The sequence below is a fragment of the Ctenocephalides felis genome, unplaced genomic scaffold, assembly GCF_003426905.1.
Source record: "Ctenocephalides felis isolate EL2017-DRISC unplaced genomic scaffold, ASM342690v1 CF-g0.4_SCAFFOLD_03572, whole genome shotgun sequence".
NCBI lineage: Eukaryota > Metazoa > Arthropoda > Insecta > Siphonaptera > Pulicidae > Ctenocephalides > Ctenocephalides felis.
In genome coordinates, this window is record NW_020539726.1 from 25,656,589 (window position 1) to 25,677,226 (window position 20,638).

The window sequence follows — 20,638 nt, forward strand, 5'->3', positions numbered from 1 at the left end:
AAAATACTGGTTTACATATATCAAAAAGCGTATATTTCATACAAAATGTATGGGTGGTTTAGACAGACCTTTCCGACCGTTCGAAGTATAAAAAAGTTAATATCCTTATAATTATCCTTCTGTACATTTTTTCGTCCTGATTTTTTCATTGATCGACAGCTAATGAAATTTTAGGAAAAGTCAAGAAATTTCAAGTCGATAGGATTACTAGAAGTATTTTTTCTTTTTTAATTGAAGTCGAAAAAAGTCTGGCCAGACCACGCCGACCGACGGAGGGTTAATAATAGTCGCTAAAAAGTATTGAAAATTTTTGAAATTTATTGTATCAGGTAATTTCAATTCAAGTTTATATGTATCTAGAATAAATACGAAATAATATATTAAATAATAAAAAATATATTTTATTTAGTACAGCAAACTGCAAAGATATAATTACATTATTTTAGATATTAACTTCCCGAAAAGAAGTTTGTTTATGCCAGAAAAGGCAAATTGCTATTTTCTCCACATTTCAAGTCTAAATCTGAATCGTTCAAGATTAAAATTGTAATAGTGGTGTGTATGGCATCGTGCCTTAAGGCAAATTGCTGGTACTTCCAGTATCGTAACAAAATGTTCGAGAAATATTAAATGTTTTTAAATAGACTATTATGAATAAATATTGTAACATTGTCCAATATTTATTAGAATTATATAAACTGAATTGCAAAGTTGAAAATATATTTGTTTAAAGTATATTAGAACTTAGGTCAGAATTACAATTAAAATCTGAATTATTCTCGATGTACAAAAAATTTTTTTTTGAAAAAAGTATTGATACAAACATTTTTTTGTCTAAAAGCAATTAATTTATTAAAACAAGCTTTTTGAAAGTTAGTTTTTGAAAGAAAGTTTTTTGAATCATTCAAATCGGACGCTTAGTTCTCTCAAAAACTGCCATTTCTTGCACATTTAGATCTATATCTCTGAAACTGGAGCTGCCTTTGCCAAAAATTAATCACCACTTCTCCCAATTATTACAAATTGAATGTTTTCTAGATCATTCAAATGGGATATTCCGTTTTCTCAAAAAGACGATTTGTATTTTCTGCATTCCTTGTTCCATATCTCTGTAACGGCTAGACCCGCCTTTGCCAAAAACTAATCAGCACATCTTCCTATCAATAAGAATCGAATGCTTTTTTAACTTCCCGTAGGGCAAGTTATAGTAATCGCAAAAAAATCGAAAATGAAAATTTTTGCTTTTCTCGACGTTTCAAAGGTTTCTAAATATTTTGGCATACCTTAGAAAAAATGGATGTATGTGTGTGTGTGTGTGTGTGTGTGTGTGTGTGTGTGTGTGTGCGTGTGTGTATGTATGTGCGGATACAAATTTTCGTCGACGATTTCGGGAACACCGATCAACCGATTTGAATAATTCAAAAAACATTCGATTCGTATTGATAAGGAGACGTGCTGATTAGTTTTTGGCGAAGTCAGCTCTAGCTGTTCCGAAGATACGGGGCAAAAAGTGCCGAAAACGGTAACTCAGTTTTTAAGAGAACGGAGCGTCCGATTTTAATAATTCAAAAAACATTTTACTTGTATTGACAAGGTGAAAAACCGATCAAATTTTCATAAAGGCAGGTCTAGCGGTTTCGGAGATCTAATGAAAAAAGTGAAAAAAAATGCCATTTGGCGGTCAAAAATGATCATTAGACATATGCACATCAAATTATCAGATATTTTATAAAGATTTTAACAAGTATAATTTTGGTTTACATTCCTATGGGTTCCGTACCAATGTTTACGCGTTAGACGTCGACGCGGCGCTTACGCGGTTCGATATGCAGTTAAAGCATTACGATTGCTTTGAAAAAAGTTTAGATCTTTCAAAATATGTCAAAATAAAGAAAACATTTTTTTTCAAAAAAAAAAAATAAATTTTTTTTCAAAAAAAAGTAATTTTTTGTCTAATTGTTTGTCAAAAATCTTATTTTTCCGAAGTAAATTTTTTTCAAAAATGTTAATCGTTTTTAAAAAAATAATAATTTTTGGTACGGGAAGTTCCAGCAATTTGCCTCAAGGCACGATGCTCTAATTGCCTTAAGACAGAATTCCACTTACAGCTAGTTAACTATTTAAATCAGTTGATCCGTGAGCCCGAAAACGTGGGCGAAAAATAGTGGACATACAAAACACACAGTCAATTTTTCTGAGGTACGCTAAAGTGTTCAGATACCTTTAAACCGTCGAGAAATGCAAAAATTTTCATTTTCGATTTTCGGTCAATTACTATAACTATAATTACTATAAGTTAATTATATTAGACTATAATAACTCACTGAAAGAGAAGTTTGTTTACGTTTGGCGAATTGCTATTTTCTCCACATTTCGAGTCATTCTAAATCTAAATCGTTCCAGATTAAAATTGGAAAAATTATATGTATGACCTCCCATCAATTTATGCTCAAAAAATGAAATCAAAAATTTTGCTCAACCGATTATAAAAAATTAAGACATTGGCTCTGACTCTATCAGGTCTCGTGCTGATTTTGCAGGTCGATCAGCCAAGCCGTTTCTTTAAAATTAGCAGAAAAGTGCAAATTTTTTCTTCCACATTTTCTTTCCTGAAAATCTATATCGACTCGGGATACTTATTGATCACTCGTCAATTTATATATGAATATCTTATCGAACAAGTCGATTATTTACAGATGTCGCAAAGTTCAAGCAACTTGCTTTAAGGTAAAATGCCACTTACAAATAGTTCTACACTTCTCTCATAATTGGGCTCATCTATTCCTATGTGAATATAAAATCTTATAAATAATTAGATTGGATACAAAAATTGAAGCATCAGTATCAGTAATAGTTGAACCTAGGACTTTTACATCAAAGTAATAAAGTTTTGGTCAATTTCTTCTTCATGAGTAATGTAATACCTCATATCTTAAATGCGAATACTTGAGTCGTATTATCGCATTAAACGTATTACATATGAAAATTCGGCTCATTATCCGTGCAAAATGTGTGTATTCATCCGTATCACCTCCGGATCAGATGGTGTCGAGTCAGTTTCGAACGGAAATCAGACACTTTACAATATACTGTTGGTCATTAAGCAAAATAAATCACCGAAAATCGACCGAAATAACTCTTACAATGATTATCACATTGCCTGCAATGTGCACACGGTGGTTAACGAAATTGTCATTGATGGCCAAAGAATTACTACAACTTTTAACATTAAAACATCGATAAGAGCAACTAATCAAATCACAATGATTTCGATACTTTTTTTTAACTTCCCGTAGAGTAGTTATAGTAATGGACCCAAAATCAAACATGAACATTTTTGTATTTCTTCACGTTTTGAAAGTTTCTGAACATTTTGGCATACCAGAAAAAATGGATGTGTGTATGTTTTGTAAGTCCGCATTTTATCGTCAACGTTTTCGGGCGCACGGATCAACCGATTTGAATGATTCAAAAAACATACGATCGCTAATGATAGGGAGATGTGCTGATGAGTATAGTAATGGACCCAAAATCAAAAATGAAAATTTTTGTATTTCTTCACGTTTTGAAAGTTTCTGAACATTTTGGCATACCAGAAAAAATGGATGTGTGTGTGTTTTGTAAGTCCGCATTTTTTCGTCAACGTTTTCGGGCGCACGGATCAACCGATTTGAATAATTAAAAAAATATACGATTCCTAATGATAAGGAGATGTGCTGATGAGTTTTTGGCAACGGCAGGTCCAGCCTTTACGAAGATACAGAGCAAAAAGTGCAGAAAATACAAATCGAGTTTTTGAGAAAACGGAGCATCCGATTTGAATGATCTAAAAAACATTCAATTTTTAATGACGGATAGAAGGGGTGATTAGTTTTTGCAAAGGCAGTCCCTGCCGAGCTAATCTTTATTATCTCAAATTTTTTTTTCATTTTTTTTTCAATTTTTTTAAATTTTTTTTTGTATATAAAGAATAATTGAAGTTCAAAAGATCACTTATATATTCTAAATAAATAATTATAGCTTTCTAAATCAGTTTATATAATTCTCATAAATATTAGACAATGTTAGTGTTTATAATAATATATTTAAAAACACTTAATACTTCTCGAACATATCATTCCGGTACGCGAAGTTCCAGCAATTGGCCTTGAGGCACGATGCCATAAATCACTAGTTATATACTAGCTTTTTTGCTGAATTTACACCACATATTTCTCCAATAATCAAACATATTTTTAACTTCTCGAAAGTGAAGTTACGTTTTTGCCAGATAATCCGAGTTGCTAATTTGTTTTTTCTTGATGTGCCAAGCCATTCTGAATCTTTTGGGACCGAATTTGGAAAAGGTATATGTGTGTGTACGTATGACTGTGTGCATGAGTCTATTTTTGATCATTGATCGACGTTTTATTAGAAACGGCTGAATCGATTTCAAAATTCATTCGATGAATTTTGAATTCGCTACTCGACAAGAACTAGCAATTGTCCGTTTTGCATGACGATCAGTCAAGTCGTTTCTTTGCATTTAGCAGAAAAGCGCAGTCTGCGTCCACGTGTTAGCCAAATCCGGAATAAATTTTAAAAATTCAGAAACTGTTCAAAAGATATTGGTTGGAAAACGTGCTGATTAGTTTTTTGTGAACCTTTGTGTTATTACATGAATTTTTTTTTGGCGATTTTGATGAAAATTTGTATGACGATAGATTTCATAGTTTGAGATAACATACTAAAATATTATAGGCTTACGACAGCAAGTTGAATTATAAAAATTCATCAAAGTTTAGAATGTCATCGCATGCTTAAGCGATTCTAATTAGAATCTATTTTGAAGCATTATGTATACGGTCTGTGTTTTGTAGGTATCTACTGATTACAGTTGACGTCGACGCTTAAGAACACAAAGTAGATAAAATGAAATGTGTTACATAAATTAATTTTATATATGCAATTGCAGATATTATAAGTATGTTTGAAAGACATGAATTGGAAATCGAATTTATTCTTTTTTAGTAAAATCGAAAATTTTATATTTGAAATGGACAGTTGAATATTTTATCTAAACAGCCGAATCTCAATTCTTTTCGATTAAGTTGATTATGTATATATGTTGGGAAGTTGATGCAACTTGTCTTAAGGCTGCGATTTTTAACCTCTGGCGCGCTCTCTTTCAGTGGGGCGCGTACATCTGTTTTCAGAATACTATTTTTGAAAATAACCCAAAATTTTTGAAATGATATTGAAAAATGAACAAAAAATAACTAGTTTTTATGCATATTGTTACATAAGATTGCTTATTCATTAGTAGTCTGATAATATCAGTTGAGTATTTATAAAATTAAATTGTTAGAACAATTAAGGGGAACGCAATATTTTTTTTGTTTTTTCGGGGACTCGAAAACGAGCTGAAATTACTGCTTTAAGGCAAAATGCCACTTACACCTAGTAAGTATTAATCCTCAAGACAGTAGTTACTTTGATCCTATACAAATTATTTCCTCAACCTCTAATGTGGCCCCTTCTTCCGTCGACCGCGTCTCGATTTCATATTTCGGCGTGTGGATGTCAGTGCCGGTGCTCGGTGATTATTTTGATTTAGTGGCGTCTCTTGTCTCTCGTCTCTCTGTTTTCGCGGCGTCGCGCGCGTTTTGATGCCGCAACGCAACGCGCTCCGTTCCGCGATAAACGCGTCCGCGCTCATGATACTCTTTTGACGTGTTTCCTCTTTACTTGCAGAGCCTTTTAATTGGGCCAAACGGCCGCGGGCATGGGTGTTACCGCGATGTCGAGGGAAAGGGTGTAATTTGGGCGCACGGTACAGATACTGATCTTTCTCTTCTTCTCTCGGATTTGTTAAGTAGAGTATACATCATAAGTCGCTCAATAAATTCATTTTTTGAGTTTAATAATTTAATTATTGGTGTATGGCACCGTGCCCAAAGGTTGAAAATTCAAATATTTTTGAAAATTTTGAAAAAAATAGATAATTTCGAGAGCTTTGAAAGTTCTTGAAACCCATAATAGTCTGTTGATCCATAATGACACTTTGTCTATGCGTATTAAGTCTTCCCTTCGATTCACTTAGGTCGTTCACTTATAATGTAACCCTTGTCGCTGTGAACTGTATGAAACACTGATTAGTTGGTATAATTTATGTACTTGTTGCAAGTTCTTATTAATGATCTTACTAATGATTTCCCACTAAGTCCTAATTGCAGAAGATATATTTGTTGACATTGCCATTTTTTGCACTTTTTGCACCGTATCTTCGAAATGGCTGAATCTGCAATTTTCAAAAACTAATCAACACGTCTTCCCATCAATAGGAACTGAATCATTCAAGCTAGTTGATCCGTTCTCTCAAAATTGTCGACGAAAATTTGTGTCCAAACATACATACACACATACATTTATTTTTTCTAAGGTATGCCAAAATTTTCAGAAGGCCTTGAAAATTAAAAATATATAAAAAAATATTTTCGATTTTTTAGCGATTACTATAATTATAACTTACCCTGCGGAAAGTAATTATAATAAATCTATCAATGTTTTTCTATACAATCTATACCTACATATAATTAAATTGCTTGTAATATTAAAATAGCCGTTTTGTTAATATGAATGAATATAAATAATGACATATACTAAATTTACATCTTTTAAATTTTTTTGTCTGTGTGTATGAGCAACGGCTGGAATGATTTTGGAAAAAAAGACTGGTAACTGATGTAATTTTATTTATTTTTTTTTACCTTAGTTTACTTTTTTTGGTTTTTGCATTTTATGTTACAATTAGTTTAAAATAAATCATAAACTCTAAATAACTCAAATTTTGTGTTCATTATTCAGATTCACATCAAAATTGGTAAATATTTTATTGATTATTTTGATTAGTTAGTAACTTTGATGGTTGGTTTTTACAAAAATAAATATTTATACGCTGAATTTTTCATTTCATAATAAGAATTATGATTAACAGAAAGTCAAAGAAAAATCTCTCTAATCACACGAGTACATCAAATATTGTATATAAAGAAATTTTTCTATAAAGCTAATACAAAATAACTGAACTAGTGGGGCGCATGGCATCGTGCCTTAAGGCAAATTCTTGTAACTTCCCGTACCAAACATTATTTATTTTTAAAAAGATTAACATTTTTGAAAAAAATTTACTCTGAAAAAATTAGATTTTTGAGAAACTATAAATTTTTGACAAAAATTCACTTTTGAAAAAAAAAGACTTTTCAAAGAAAAAAATATTTTGAACTTTTTTGGAAATTCTGAACTTTTTTTGAAAGCAATGGTACTGCTTTAACTGCATAGAGACAAAATATCGAAGCGCGTAAGCGCCGCGTCACCGTCTAACGGATAAACATTGGTACGGAATCCATAGGAATGTAAACAAAATTTATATTTATTGTTAAAATCTCTATAAAATATCTGATAATTTGATGTGCATATGTCTAATGATCATTTTTGACCACCAAATGGCATTTTTTTACTTTTCTTTACTAGATCTCCGAAACCGCTAGACCTGCCTTAATGAAAATGTAATCAGTTCATCTTGTTAATATAAGTAAAATGTTTTTTGAATTATTCTAATCGGACGCTCCGATCTCTTAAAAACTGAGTTACCGTTTTTGTCACTTTTTGCCCCATATCTTCATAATGGCTAGACCTGCCTTCGCCAAAAACCAATCAGCACGTCTCCTTATCAATACGAATCGAATATTTTTTGAATTATTCAAATCGTTTCATCCGTGTTCCCGAAATCGTCGACGAAAATTTGTATCCGCACACACACACATACACGCACCCACACATACGTTAAGTTAAATAATTTTCAATTAAAAGAAAAATGCAAAAACTTTCTGTTTTGATAAATTAATAATATTCATTGTATCATCATATCGTGTATTCCATCATATTTCCTTTCCAGCTTCATAAACTTCACGTGTGGTAAAAATTAGTGGCAAATCATTAGAACTCTCTTCATCTTCTAAGTGCTGCATGTCGTCTCAAACTATAAATAGACTTAACATGATTCGTGTTATTTACTTTAGAGCTATAATATAGAATAAAACAAAAAAACACATTTCAAAAGGTTATAAGTATTTTCTCAAGTTTACACAATAATAAAACTAATAGCAATTCGAGACCTTTCTATAAACACAGCATTACATGGTATAAAAATATACGTTTATCAAGTCTTATATTTCATGGTCGTAAAGAATTAGTGGTCTATAAAGTAAATATGATATTTTCTCGTATAGTTCCTTTAACATATCATTATATTGATGGTTCGTGGATCACAATACTCGTGTGGGGGTATCGCTCGGATAATCTTCGCGTTAGTTTATGATATGTAGGTACTTCATTCTAGCACCCGATGCTGACTGTAAATCTTTCATTATAACAGGTCTCAAAATATGACATTTATTCGATTATGGACAACGACAATATCGATATTGACAGCCAGTCATCTTTGGTAACTGGATATTGGTTTACTGTTAAAATATCATTTATGAATCGGCATATGTTTCCAATTACTTGACAAAAATTTGGTAAAACATTGGCATTTTTATCACTTGATGATATCAACAAAAATATTCATTGAAATTTTATACGATTTTGTACGTGTCTAAGAAACAAAGGACCAATATTCAAACCAGGTTAACTACTTAGAATTAAAGATTCCTGCAAGAACTATGTAACTGAACGTAACATATGATCCTAGACTTTATTCTATGGTTTTTTGGTGGATTTTGCAACATTGATCAACAAAATTAATAAATCAGGACATGGTACAAAGGTTTGCCTATTGACTCTTAGAAATTGTATTTTGAAAACCAAACCAACTACTTTACAACACACAAAGCTATTGACCTATGCACAGTAAAATTGCCAGCTAATTCAATATTGTAGAAATATGTTTTTTGTAAAATTATTCATTATTGTAAAAATATGGTATTTCTAACTTACTCAAGTGAAAGTTTGTTTTTTTCCAAAAAATCCGATGTGCTAATTTTGTTCTTGGCATTTCAGTTCTGAAGCGATTGAAACCAAATTTGAAAAAAGTGTGTGTGTATATATATGTAAGCCAATTTTGGATCTCTCGTCTACGTTTTCTTGTAAACGGCTGGACCTGTCTCATAAATTTAAAAGCCATTAGATGTATTTTAATAAGAACTCGCGTTAATTGGTTTTGCACAATGATCGGCCAAGCCGTTTCTTTGTAATTAGCGGAAAAATCAAAATTTTTAGAAAGTTGTTTCGAAAAATATTGATTGGAAACCGCATTGTTTAGTTTTTGGTAGATCGGCCAGACAGTTTCTTCGTAGTAAAATATTGAATTTTTTTTGGATGGTAGAGATCATGATCATATTAAACATACAAAAATTTAACCGCCTAACGACAAAAACTAAAGTGGTTTAATTTTAAAAAGTCGTCGAAGTTTGATTCACAATTTGTATGAAAACTCGCTTTTGTGATGTGATGAGTCAAAATTGGAATTTCGTCAAAAAACGGCTTCAAAAATGTTAAAGCCATTCTATAAAACTTTAAAAGGAGAAACCTTATTGATTAGGTTAGACAAATTTTACTATTGATAAATCCTTTTCTTTGGAATTAGAAGAAAATTTAAAAAAAATTCTTGCAAAAAAAAACGTTTCAATGAAATTTAACATGGCGATAGACATTATGATGTACTTAAACAAACATGCTAAAATAGTAAAGGCCTAGAGACGAAATTGAAAAAACATGGGCTGCGCTTTTAGGACATAAAAGCACGTGTTTGTGCACTATAATTGATACAAGTACATATATCATAAATTGTTTGAAACATATTTGATAATTGCATTCTAGTAAAACTAAAAAGTATATTTTGAAATACAGTTTAAAATTTTATCTATTTTGTTATTACACATTTCGGGAGGTTCATGTAACTTGCCTTTTGGCAAAGTCCTACTTCTACCTTCCTCGTTCATTATTTGCGATAAATTTCGCATAAAATATTTATCGATTTTTCTACGAATTGAGAATCCTTCCAATAGTAAACATATATAAGTTGTGTACAGAATCGTGGCATATGGTCTAAAAACGATATGTATGTAATTACGCCATTAAATTATTATAAATATGGTCGAAAGGTCGATTGCTAGGTCGCCCCCGCAAAGTGAAGAGGTCAACGCATTTGATCTGGTTTCCACCAAGGAACAACGATTGATCCGTTGTAAATATTATAGAAGAAGAGTCGGTGAAGATCGTACAAACTTACCGGAAAAATAGATAGAAAAATATTTTCTCTAAAGTTTTTTCTTAATCCAAAATTATTAGTAACACTAGTTTTTTCTCTCAGTGGAGTGAATTCTAATATTTTTTCTAACTCTTTACCTTTCTTTAAGTATCACTAGCTTACAAAATTTTGTTGCATCTTGACTTTTATTTTAAGGAAATAAAAACAAAATCTAGTAAAATGGCATAAAACCATTGATAACAATGTATCAAATGAGATGTAATAGATAAAAAGTTTAAAAAAATTTATGAGGAAAAATATTAAAATTTACGAAATAATGCATAATAATAATGTAATGTATTCTTATTCACATATTATATTAAAATTATCAAGTTGGCAACTAAGAAAGTACAGATTTTTGTTAAATAATTAGAACATTTTTTAGAACTAAAAAACTTTATTTTGCGACGAACAAAAATAGAGTATATTGTGTTCTTATTCACATATATTAAAACTATTAGGATGGCAACTAATTGCGGATTTTTGTTAGAAATTCTAAGACATTTTTTATGGAACTAAATAACTTTATTCTATAACTCATTGTTCATTTTGATCTATGACTTTTTTTCATCATTTAAGCAGAGCATCATTATTCCACTTTAATAAAACTTTTGATTTTTATTGGCAAAAAACTTAATATGGTACAATTTGACACTACAATAATAATGAAATTTATTATCATTCAATGAGTTTTGTAAAGATCGAGAAAAATATCAGAACGTGAAAGATCCGGATTATATGGTAAATGCCGCAAATTATTCCAACCAAGTTTCAATGATTTCTGCCAAATGGCCTAAGATGTCAATGATGGAATTCATTGCTTTTGATTTTTATCAGCAAGAAACTAAATATGGTACAATTCGATACCATAATAATCATTGAAGATTAAAAAGAAAATCAGAAGATGCAAAAATTGGGCTATATGGTGTTGAATGTTGCAAAACATCTCAACCAAGTTTTAATGATTTTTGCCAAATGACCATAGATGACAATGGTGAAATTCATCACATTTGATTTTTATCAGCAAAAAATACAAATTGACACTATAATAATCATTGAATTTTGATTACCTTTCAATGAGTAAAGATTGAAAAAAAAGCCAGAAGGTGCAAGATCTGGACTAATATATGATGTTGAATATTGCAAAACATCCCAACCAAGCTCCAATGATTTTTGTCAAATGGCCAAAGATGTCAATGATGGATTCATCATTTTTTGATCTACCAATTCAGAACAATTTTCTTTAAGTTCATTTTTAATTTCATTAGTTGTTCAATGAGGACAGTTTTTAGTAAGAGTTTAGTAGACAATTCCTTTGTATAAACAGCTTCAACTGCACGACTTCACTGTTTTTTTATCTTACAATTAGAGTTATAATTGACCATAACGAAGTTTGGCAAACAGTTTTGACACTGCCCTTTTCCGGCTTTGTCTCCATAAACTGAGCATAACTTTTTGTGAGCTTAAAATACCTTGTTACCTATGCCGAAATGAAAAGAACAAAATATGACAAAAAATGATTTGATTTTATATGTTTTATTGGACACCAAAGGAAAATTACGCCATCGAAATAAAATCATGTTTATCTATTGACAGCTGAATTGCCTACACTCCAATAATAATAGACTAATATAATAAGGTCTATGCATATGACATTTAATCAATCGGGAGTGTTCCACAATTGTCGGCAACGTTCGTTCACTAAGTGGCGTCACACTCCCCTTCTATCTTTTGACATTTTATAAAATAGAAAACATATGAGAACTAGCAGTCCATGTAGTCTTAGGGTCTTAGATCCAGAGTCCTAACTCCAACAATTCTCATTAAAAATATGTAAGTAGTACCTGTTTCCATGGTATCTGACCATCACTACTCGTTATACAAATATTTGACCAACTACATGATGCAATTATAAAAACACACATATGTTTCCTCCTGCTTTAACCAGCTTGCGGTCTATATTAACCTTTCATCGATTCACTATATTATTGACCATTACGTGATGTTTGTAATTTTCTTTATTTGGCGTCGCTGAACATCGGGCCCCGCGCTAATTTATATTGCGCCATTGAAATATCACGATCGTGTGCATTTTGCCTCGCTCGATGCTCAGTTGTGCATTTCGAACTATTAATTCAGAATTGCCATAATATCTTAAGTCTGGACGAGATATTCGTTTAAGCTCTATACGAAGAGGACGAGATCCCATAGATCCATGGATCGTTTGGGAAATGGTCGGTGCCGTGACACCGTAGGCCTGGTGGTATCTCGACTAATGCGAAATTACTTTCTTCGATATGGGAAATATCGTCATGTGACTTAGAATAAATCAAAGGATCAAAGGTAGATTCTGAGAAGTGATACATGACATATATATCATCTCTGAAGAACTCTTTTTGATTCAATTTAATCGGTACTATCTTCTCTAATTGTGTTGTACTTCTTCCGTGAGCAATTGTGGTGCTTCCAAGCATAGTAAAAATATGCAGTAACATGGAAAACTTTTGAAAATTGTAAATATTAGACAATTACAAAAAATTAAAATTTTAGGCACAAGCAATTCTGGTTTTAACCACTTTTATTCCTGATAGACTATCAGGAATAGACTATCAGTGATAGTATATTTATCATCTTTCTGTTGCAATTTTGTTGCACTTCCTACATGCACAAGAATGACAAATATAGGTAGCAATATGAAAAACCTACTGAACTTTGAGTTATCTCCATTGAAGTTTAAATGGAAATGTAAAGCACTTTTCAATTTCATTATTTCGTTCACAATCTAGACACGCCGTATTTTCATGCAACCAATTTGTCATTTAACAAAATACGCCTGAAAGCATTGATCAAACTGTTTTATTTCATATTGATAATTTTGGTATCTCAATTTGGATTTTTGAAGTATTAGACCATAATAAAGTATTCATTATACATTATTCTGCTGGTACTGGTTAATATTTGCATATACAACAATGATTTACACAATAATAAAATGACTGCTAAATCATTATATTTTCTAAATTTCTTTAAATCAGCATATATTTCCTAAGATGAAAGTATAAGAATAACAAAAGGTCAGTATACTAGTAAAATTTGCTGTAGCGAAATTAAAATATTGCTAATATAGTAATTTAGGTTTTTGATGAAAAGCAAAAACTATTTTCAACAGAAATTGTAGAAAATATTATTCAAATAGCTAAATATTATTTTTTACGAATTAATTCAATTCGAGTCATTTTTAATTGAAAATTCGACGCTCTGTAAACTTTTTGAATTTTTTTTCATGCTATTTCCATAGTTTGATTGAATTGCGCACTATCTAAAAGTTAATATTAAGAGCTAAAACTTTCAGAGAATTGTTTTTTATCAATTTGGAACCATTTGAGTCCTTGGGACCACCCTAATATATATATATATATATATATATATATATATAATTTTTTTTTTTTTTCAAAAAAATCTACTTACATAATAAATGCTAACTGTTTTTTTACTCTTGACGAATACGTTCGTCAATTTACAATATTCTGCGTCTTCTTAATGATGAATGCATTTGTCAATCACAGTGTTAACTGGTTAAATAAGTAAACAGAATGAGAAAATGTGAAATTGAGAAGATATTTGACAAATCAAAGTAAACTTTTCGCTGACAGTATTTTTTAGCTTCCCGTAGGGTAAGTTATAGTTATCGCAAAAAATCGAAAATGTAAATTTTTATATATCTTTACGTTTGAAAGGTTTCTGAATATTTTGGCATACCTTAGAAAAAATGATGTATGTGTGTATGTGTGTGTGTACGTGTTTTGTCGACGATTTCGAGAACACTGATTAATAGCTTTAAATAATTAGAAAAGCATTCGATTCCTATTGATAAGGGGACGTGCTGATCAGTTTTTGGCACAACTAGTTCATTATAATCGAGAAATCTGAACATTTCACTGAATTGACACCTCAATTGAGATTTTCCTGTACCGTTTTGAGATGTTACTGTACCAGTCTCTTTGTACCATCATTTTGAACTCACGTAATTTAAATTCAATTTCTGTATCAAGAATATCATTTTCACACCGAATGTGATGGTGATGTTCTTCTAGCCAGAGACTATCTTCTATCTTCTAGGTTCTAGGTTCTGCATTCTAGATTCTACGCAAGGTCTGATATCACATATATTCGTGTTCCCGCATATATAGGTATCGGTCGCGCTAATAAGTTCCCATAAATAATCCTTCCCTATAGCACCACGAGACGTCGTGATCAATTTGAAGGTAATTTATTAACAAATGAGAGGTCATTACGGTTCACTGTGGTACACGCGCTCGTACCGGTGCAGGCGAGAGTTCAACCCGAGAATATAGGAACAGAACGGCGACTAAACAGAAACACTGCCAAAGAGGTAAGAAAAGGTAAGACAGGAGACAGACCAATGGATCGGGATCGAGATCAAGATACGTACAAAAATCGACTACGATTATGGTACGACTCTGGTTTCATTGATTCTGGTGTTACTAGCAATCCATTCATTTTACATTGAATTAATAACTATTGGTTCACGGCTTCGTTCCTTAAGATAAATTGTTGGAACTTCCCGTACCAAAAATTAAAATTTTCAAAAACCTTGAAATTTTTTTGAAAACTGAAAAAAATGATTTTTGAGGATTTTGGAATTTTTGAAAAAAAAAACTAGTGGGGTGCATGGCGTCGTGCCTTAAGGAAAATTGCTGGGACTTCCCGTAATAAAAAATCTTGGAACGGAACCCAAAACAAAATACACAAAATGTGTACACATTGTGAAAATCTCTATAAAATATCTGATAATTTAATGTGCATAAGTGCAATAAACATTTTTGACCACCAAATGACATTTTTTAAACTTATTTTTATTGAGAGTCCATGACCGCTGGACCTGCCTTCTCAAAAATTTTACCAGTTGTTTATTTCGTCAATACAAGTAAAATGTTTGTTGAATTATTAAAATCGGCCCCGTTCTCTTTAACTCTTTCGTCGACAAAAATTTGTATCCGCACACACACACACGCATACATTCATTTTTTCTAAGGTATGCCAGAATCTTCAGAAACCTTTGAAACGTAAAGATATATAAAAATTTTCATTTTCGAGATTTTTGCTATTACTATAACTTGACGTAGGGAAATTAAAAAACTGACTTTTTTTAAATCTTATTTTTTTTTAAATTTCGATTTTTTTTTTACTTTGAATTCTTCTGAAAATTTTGAACTATTTTTTCAAATTGTGCTGCGTGACTGTTTTAGAGAAGAAATATCAAAGCGTGTAAGCACCGCTTTGCAGTGTTATGGATAAATACTGCTACGGAACCCAAAGAAATGTAAACAAATTTATACTTACTATTAAAATGTCTATAAAATATCTGATAATTTGATGTGCATATGTCTAATGATCATTTTTGACCGCCATGTGGCATTTTTTACTTTTTCTACTCGATCTCTGAAACTGCTAGACCTACTTTCGTAAAAATTTAAACGATCTATACAAATAAAATGTTTTTTGAATTACTCAAATCAGTCGCTTCCTTCTCTCTAAAACTGAATTACCGTATTTGGATCTTTTTGCTCTGTATCTCCGTAACGGCTGGACCTATCTTTGCCAAAAACTAATCAGCACATCTCCCTATCAATAGGAATCGAATTCAAATTCAAAACGGTTGATCCCTTCGCTCAAAAACGAAAATATGCGGACATACAAAACACACACACACACACACATCCATTTTTTTCTGAGGTAAACCAAAATGTTCAGAAACCTTCATTGTCGATTTTTGGCCCATTGGTCAATAAGTTAAAAATTTTTAAGTTATTAAAAGTTAAGAAATTGAAATCTGTATTATTATATAATGTTTTTCTTGTGCTACATATTATGTGGTTTTTGGTTAATTAACCCGCGTAACTTTCAGGTCACATTGCAAACTTTTCTATATTTTACAAAATAACATTCAATTAGTAATGATTTGGAGAAGTGTTTATTAGTTTTTGGCAAAGGCAGGCCCAGCCATTTTGAAGATACGGAGCTAAATATGTAAAAAATGTCAGTTTTTGAGAGATCTAAGCGAATTCAAAGAACTTTCTGCTTGTCTTAACAAAATAATTGATTTTTGAAAAAAAAATTGTATATTTATTATTGTATATTATAATGATCGAGAAATACTGAATGTTTTCAAATAGATTATTGTAAATATTGTAACATTGTCTAATATTTATAAGAATTATATAAACTAAATTGCAAATTTAAAATTATTTGTTCAAGTTATATTAGAACTTTAGTCAGAATTTTGCATTATTTTCGATATACAAAAAAAAATGTTTGAAACATTTTTTTTTCCAAAACTAATCATTTTGTTAAATCAAGCAGAAAGTTCTTTGAATCATTCAAATTGGAAGCATGGTTCTCTCAAAAACTGCAATTTTTTGGACATTTAGCTTTGTATCTTCGAAATGGCTGGGCCTGCCTTTGCCAAAAACCAATAACAACTTCTCCCAACCATTACTAATTGAAAATTTGTTAGATCATTCAAATCGGATGCTCCGTTCTCTCAAAAACTCAATTTCTTTTTTCTGCACTTTTTGCCCTTTATCTCCGTCGCTTCTGGACCTGCCTTTGCCAAAAATTAATCAGCACATTTCCTTATCAATAAGAACCGAATGAACCATTCAAATCGGTTGATCCGTGCGCCCGAAAACGTGGACGAAAAATTGCGGACAAGCAAAACACACACACGCACATACACATTCATTTTTTCTGAGGTATGCCAAAATGTTCAGAAACCTTCAAAACGTCGAGAAAAAAATTGCATTTTCGATTTTCGGCCCATTACTATAACTACCCTACGGGAAGTTAGTAATGCAAGATCACAAAGTAATCATCTCTAATAAGACTACATTTCTTCTGAATAAAGTACGCGCATCTTCGGGATGCGCGTTACTTTCACTGGCGCACCATCTACTAAGCCAATTCGTACCGATTGGAACAAAACAATGAATATTCAAGTATTACATATAATAGAGAGCAAAAAGAGTAATCACATCGTTAATCACAAATAAAAAGCGTAGGAGCCGATCCCAGACAAGAATTGCTCGGATCCAAAAACCGCGTACACTATATATATATAATACGAAATAGAGCGAGTGGCTCCGCTGATCGTGTAATAATCGTTTTTATATGGAGCGTGTGAACCCGCGGCACAGACACGGTAACAATATTGCGTAATAATGGCAAAACTGAATACTGAATACAGAATATAGAACTAGATCTGTCTTAAAAGTCAGGTTCAGTCAGTACGCGTTTCGATGTATGCGAGAAGAGATTTCGTATGAACAATAATATAATACTTCTTGGCAGGGCCATTCGCTCTTGTAGAAAAGTGTTGGAGGATGGTAAAGCGTGGTTCAAAAGATTACGGAATGATTTGAATCAAAGGTAATTGAAAACTAGTTGTGAGTAGCATTTTGTCTGAAGGCACGTTGCACAAAGTTACCGATACGTATACATAATCAACTTAATAAGAGTTGAGGTTCAGCTATTTAGGTGACATCAACTGCAATCAGTAGCTATCTACGAAACAGAGACATATGCGCGGCAAAGATTCTGATTAGAAATCTATTTTTTTATTGTGGTATTGAAAAATATAACTGGAATCTTCTATTACTGTTACCTCCAACCTCCTTATATTCTTCTACCAAACAAAACCCTATTTCATTATAACTATTTTAGTAGTCTTAGCATTTTTCATTTAGATCAATGAATAAACAATTATGTTTGGTGAAAACGTTTTTCACGGAATTTTTATCAAATTTGTTTTGGGGCTCGCCCGTAGGTGAGCGGTTAAGAGCGACGGGACTTGTTTCAGAGGTCCCGGGTTCGATACCCACTTTGAGCAGCCTGTTGTGTCAGGCAATAGTGACAACGATTTTCACTTGGAAATATAGATAGCAATATGTTTCCAAGTGAAAATAGCCCTCACCCGGAATTGCTGCAACATACTTGCCCTATTACAGAGATTGTAATAAAAATTTATCATGCAGAGATGTGACAACTGTTTGGGTTGCCATCTGTAATAAAAAACAAAACGTAGTTTGTAAGATATTAATCACAACAGCTCATAGAACCCATAAGTTCTGATCGCTGTTCAAATAAAATAAAATAAAAAAAATGTTTTGAGCTTATGGCTTAAAATCTTAGATATTGTCGACAGAAATGTTACCATCGTTACCTGTCTACCTGTCTACGTGTTTACCTGTCTACCTGTCCACCTATTCACCTGTCTACTAGTTCACCAGTTTTTACCTGTCTATCAGTTTATTGGAATGCCAGTCTATTTGTCTACTAGTGTATCATTTTACCACTTCATGTCAAACTGCCTCCTTTTTAATTTTTTATTTGATTTGACTTCTTTACCTGACCTACAGCTTAGCTGCCTATCTTTTTACCTGTCTACCAGTTAAATGCCAACTTGCTTACCTGTATACTTTTTTATACTTTTAAACCTCTTTACCTGTCTTCTTACTGTCTACCTATTTACCAATAACTCTCTCTACTCTACTTACCAATAATGATTTATAAAGATTATATTTGATCAACAAATATCAAGTTTTGCATTTTTTCGCATTCCCAAAACCGCTGTACATGCAAAAAATGTAAACAATTTTATCAACACAAGCGTTTTTTTTTAAATCATTCAAATCGCATACTCTGTTTTCTCAATGCCATTTCTAGCACTTTTGCTCTGTATCTCCCAAATGGGTAGATCTGTCTTAGCTAAAAACTAACTAGCTCGTCTCGCTGTCAATACGAATCTAATGTCCTTTGATTCATTCTAATCGAATATTTCGTTCTCGTAAAAAACTGATTTTTAACTTTCTGCAGTTTTTTCCGAGTATCTCCAAAACGGCAGGACCTGCCATTGCTAGAAACTAATCAACACATGCCCCTATCAATAGGAATCAAATATTTTTTTTAATCATTCAAATCGGATGATACTTGAGCACATATATTTTGTTAAATCAACCCTGTTTTATGTAATATATAAAAAGATATTTATTCTAAATGTTAAATTTGTCTAAAATGCTTGTTGAATCATCTCGCACAGCTAATAAAAGGCTGTTTAAATACATTATTAATTAATATCAACAAAATGCAATGTATTGCATATAAACATAATATCTCTAATTGCGAAAAAACATATTTCTTAATTGGCTCCACTTATCACTTTGATTTTATTAATAAATTTATTTCATGCCAAATCCCTTATCGTTTATCGTAAATAATGCATTTAAACTGTGCTTTAATGTAAGAAATTTAATGTTTTAGTTGTAAAGATAATGGACGTGATTCGTGCCATGTTTTCTGAATGTGTTGTCACGTTTTCTCAACGAAGTGTGTATATCTACCGAAATGATCTTCGACCTCTTCGTTTTAATTTAATTTTAATTTTTTTCAATCGCCGTGATTCCAAATAGATTTAGGTTGCCCGAAAAAAACATTGTTTGGTAACGGTCTCAAATAGAAAAAAATCTGTTAAGTTTGAAACAAAGAATTTAGAAATTATTGAAAATTGGCGAAATATTAAATTATTTCTTATCTAAAACATAATATCGCATTTTTACATATGATTAATGTGCTTGTTAATTTTAGAAACGACAAATACCTGATAAAAAATTTAATAGATCTCATCAGGCATAATTTATGCTTCAAAATACATTTTGGTGCAGAGGTCATACGTTCCCGAGATAATCTTTCTAAATTATACTTGAATAATGTATAAATTTGACAGAATAAATAATATATGCATGCACTAAACGAAAATATATACAATTCTTTAAAATATCATATCATAATTATGCAAATCAAATTAGTGATAAATTGGAATTAGTTATATATTTTTATGGACATATTTATCGTATATATTTTATATTAGTAATAATTCCAGAAGTGCGTGTGCTATACAGGTTTCATGTTCTTACAGTTACTTGATATTCTGCTGGTGATAAATATTTTTTGATTTAATTTAAATAGTGGAATTTATGAATGTAAAATGTTTATTATATTAATTCGTGACGATTTTGATTTATTACATATCCGATAAATTTGAAATGAATTCCATAAAATTATAAACGAAGATTGTATATTGATAAGTCTTTGATATTCAACATAGATTTATTGCAATCATGAGATTAAATTATGCAATTAACATCAAATTCTGGAGTACGTGTAAAACTATAATTTACTATATGATCATCGTGTAATTATATAGAATCACCTCAAATAATTTTAAAGAATTCGAAAGCTCATTAATAAATGTAAGTCTAATTTAAGATT